Raw genomic sequence first — 3,857 nt, forward strand, 5'->3', positions numbered from 1 at the left:
TGTGGGAATATTTGGGCTTTGATGGATTGTAATGATTTCTGTTTACCTTGGCATTCTCATACCTTGGCATTTCTTCTGTTGATGCAGTCGATTGATCTGATTGCATTTGTAATTTGTGCTTTTGTGTCTTCAGGCTACCTGCAATGTTGTATCCAAGAGTCATGTCACCACAAAGCTCTAAAAGCTCTTTGACATTGTTATAATCGCACGACCACATAATCCTTGAGGTGCTAAACATACATTTTCTGTCTCTTCAAAAGTACCAAGCGCCTGCACTCTTCATTAGGGTTAATTAAACTGAATCTAATAATATACACCTTGATTTTCCTTCAGCTAAGCATTGCCAATTAAAATCATTTGGGCTGTGTGTCAAGGCTATTCTGAAGGCCAAAATGTATTACTAACACAATACTTTTGTTTATCACACTGAAGTGCAGACGAAAGCAAGAAATGTACCCTTAATTGCATTGCTCCCCATGACAGGAACAAACAGTTTGTGTAATATGGACTTAAGTCTTGCCCCCAGATTTTTGGGAATACCTGTTGGGACCCAATACGGAAACATGGGGAACACACCATTGTAAGGAGAATTGAGTAGTCAGATTTGTTAACAAAAATAGCATCCAAACTAACTGATAATGTGCAATTGTTACTCTTCACTAACAAGACCACGCCACAGTTTAGGGGGTCGAGTTAGGTGATTGAAGAGGGGGGTTTGAGTAGGGTTGCAGATTGGCTGGACCATCTGGGAACCAGGGAGGTTGATACTCAGAATGGGGGTACATCTCGATGGGACAGTTAGGTGGATGAAGGAAGGGGGGAGTGGATGGAGATGTCCGAGAGGGTTGCGTGTTGAGAGGGGTCGTGAGTGGAAGTGAATTCTGAGCATCACAGGAAGCTGAAGAATGCCAGGAGGAACATTGATTCGAGGGTCAAGTCGATGAATGGGGATGAGTATCCTGAGCTGAGGGTTAGGATGCAGCGGGTGAGGAGGTCTGTGGTCAAAGGTAGGCGTTTTAGTGCAAGCTGGGGTTCTGCCTTTTGTAGGCCTTTGATCAGCATGGAGACGTGGGGATGTGAAATGGAGGGGGCTGGAGCTCCAGAGAGCAGTTTGATGAAGAAGTTAATGCCACAGAGATATACTTGGATAGTGGATGTTTTGATTTTGGGGACCGTATGGGCGTGGGTGATGAAACTGGTCATTGTTACAATGTCGATGGAGGGGAAAGGGAGGTTGTGAAGGGTATGGAGTGACTTGAAACAGCACCATCCAGTGTAGTATGATGAAAGGGTTTTGGGTGACAGGCTGTCCAGGATGGCTTGCTGGGATGAGACGACGAGGTGGAGGAGATAGGGGTTTATGTGTAATTGGTGGCCGAAAATGGTGGGACTGGTGTAGGGTGAGGGTCCGAGTCTGCTGCCAAGGACTTCTGAAACCAGAACCGGGAGAGTGAATCAGCAATGCGGTTTAGGTGGCCGGGAATGTGGGCTGCGCGGATTATGAATTATTGCTTGGCTGAGACTAGGGTGAGGCGACGGATGAATTGCGTGATGTCCAGTGATTGTGAGCAGCCTTTGTTGATGATGTTGACGGCTGTGAGGTTGTTGGAGTGGATGAGGATGACTTTTCTGGACCATTCATGCCCCCAAAGAAAAGCAGCAATTATGACCGGGTAAATTTTGTAGAGGGCAGAGGAAGGGGAGAGTGAGGACAGTTCCGGGGGCCACATGGAGGTGAACCATCTGCCGCCGCAGTAGCCACCAAAACCTGTCGAGGTTGCAGCGTCTGTATACAGCTGGATATCTTCTGGTTGGGTGATCCGGTCATCATAAAAGAAGGAAATGCTGTTCCATGCGGACAGAAAATCACGCCACATTCTCAGCTCCATTTTGCAGGAATCATCCAGGTCGATGTGATCGTGGAGGGACGGAATGGCGGAAGACAGGGATAGTAGGTGGGAGATGAAGGATCGGCCCTGGATGATGCGGATGGCGTAGTTGAGGTGTCTGAGCAGGGAGAGAAGCTGGCACTTGGTGCAGCAGTGGGCGAGGAGGTAGTTGGAAATGAACAGGGATGTACGTAGTAGCTTGTCGGTTGGCAGGCAGGCTTGGAAGGTGAGCAAACTGGAATTCAAGGGACATGCTGGGTCCTGTTGTCTTTTCGGCAGAAAGGGGAACACCGAGTTGGCAGAATGTTGATTTGAGGGTGGAGAGGCCTTGTGCTGGGGGGGAGGATGGTGGAGTGACTGTGAGAAAGTCGTCCAGGAGGTGGATGACATGAGGCAGGTTGTTATTGTTGAGGAGAATCCAGCAGAGGGCTTTGGAGGGGTCAAATATTCTTGGGCTGCTTCTGCATCCGAAGGTGAAGCGGACTGCAAAGTAAAAGTGGCCTCTTCACGATACGCCAAAAAATTTCCAAAAATCTGGGGGCAAGACTTGAATGCGCTGGTGATATCTGCCTTTGCCAGCCAGGCGCCATGGCCGGCAAGGCAGATGAGGTTGATGGCATGGGTGATGGTGGTGTAATGCATGGAGAAATCCAGTGGCTGGGTGTGAGGGAGCTCTGCAAAGTTTGCACAGGAGGGAGGGAACACGCAGCAGTAGAGCCCCAATATGTGCCCTGATTGAATTGGTGTAGGCGGCCTGCGGCTTGGGAGGAGAGGAGGACGTGCTAAGTATAGAAACCTGTGCCGCCGAAGAGATGGACTTCTATCTCTCCACCATCTTGGACCTGGCCCTGCGGCTGGGGAAGACAGAGCAGAGTGAGTCCCGGTAAAGGGAGAAAGCGAATGCGAACTCGACCGGAGTGAGTTCCTGGGAACATGACGGCGGGGGGTGCCTGGGCTGGGCTGTGCTGGAGGGTGTGGGGAGCTCCCTGGGTGTGGCGGCGGGGCTATTAGATGGTTGGAAAAGTTGGGTGAGGTCAATGTAAGTACCTGAGAGAATCTGCTGCCTGAGGAAAGTTGAAATAGGTGAGGGTCGTGCGGCTGAAGGGGGCGGGTTGGAGGGGTGGCCGAATCCAAGGTGAAGTTGCCGATGGTTGTGGGGTTGATGGTGGGCGGAGCGGCAGAGCTGATGGTGGAGGGCACTGTGGGAACAGAAAATACAGTTGGGCGTTGGGAGAGGGAGGTGGGAGGGGTACATGTGCAGTGGCATGGTTAGCGGTGGTTGCCTGGAATGGGTAGCTGGGAGTCTCAGGCTGGCGGCTGTGTGGCCGCGGGTTGAGCACCTGGGGGCTGGCCGGTCGGACCCGCGGTGTCTGGAAGCCCGGCTATCACCTGGATCGCGGTGTGGAGGGCTATGACCCCTGCGTGGATGAGGTGGCATTGGTGATGCTTGGCTGGAGCTGCTGGATGTGGAATAATGGACGATGTGCTGGCACTGCTGGTGGACGTGGATGGTGGAGCGCAGACATGGTGGCGGAGTGGAGGCGATCACGGACTGGGGAGACTTGGATACAGCGCTCGGCGAAGAGATCGTCGTCTGAAGGGTTGAGGAGCAGCTCCAGGTCCATTATGAAGGCGGTAAGGTATAAGATTGTCCAGTTAGGCGATGTCAGAACTTGAGACAAACAGGAGAGCACTGGTTAGGCTTGCCTATATAAGTTTCACATGTGATTGAATCAGGTTAACGTAGGTGGTTGAGTTAATGAGACACAGGTGGTTAGGTTGATGAGATGCAGGTGGTTGGATTGGCTGGGCCTGGGTGGCAGATCAGCGAGGAGGAGCGGCGTGGTCCGGTTCCTGAACCTTAGTTATAATAACTCCATAAAGTCAGTTGTGTCTGTGAGTGGATTTATGAACAATTTTGTTTGGAATAGTATCAGATAAAGATAATAAAAAACTAAACAACAAATG

The 3,857-nt window shown here is 51.0% G+C and overlaps 1 pseudogene; it reads right to left on the reverse strand.

Annotated features, from left to right (window-relative positions):
- Positions 1-1,358: 1,358 nt before the first annotated feature.
- Positions 1,359-3,514, reverse strand: LOC141013540 (uncharacterized; annotated as a pseudogene).
- Positions 3,515-3,857: the final 343 nt, after the last annotated feature.

This window comes from Pagrus major, chromosome 18, assembly GCF_040436345.1.
Source record: "Pagrus major chromosome 18, Pma_NU_1.0".
Classification (NCBI taxonomy): Eukaryota; Metazoa; Chordata; class Actinopteri; order Spariformes; family Sparidae; genus Pagrus; species Pagrus major.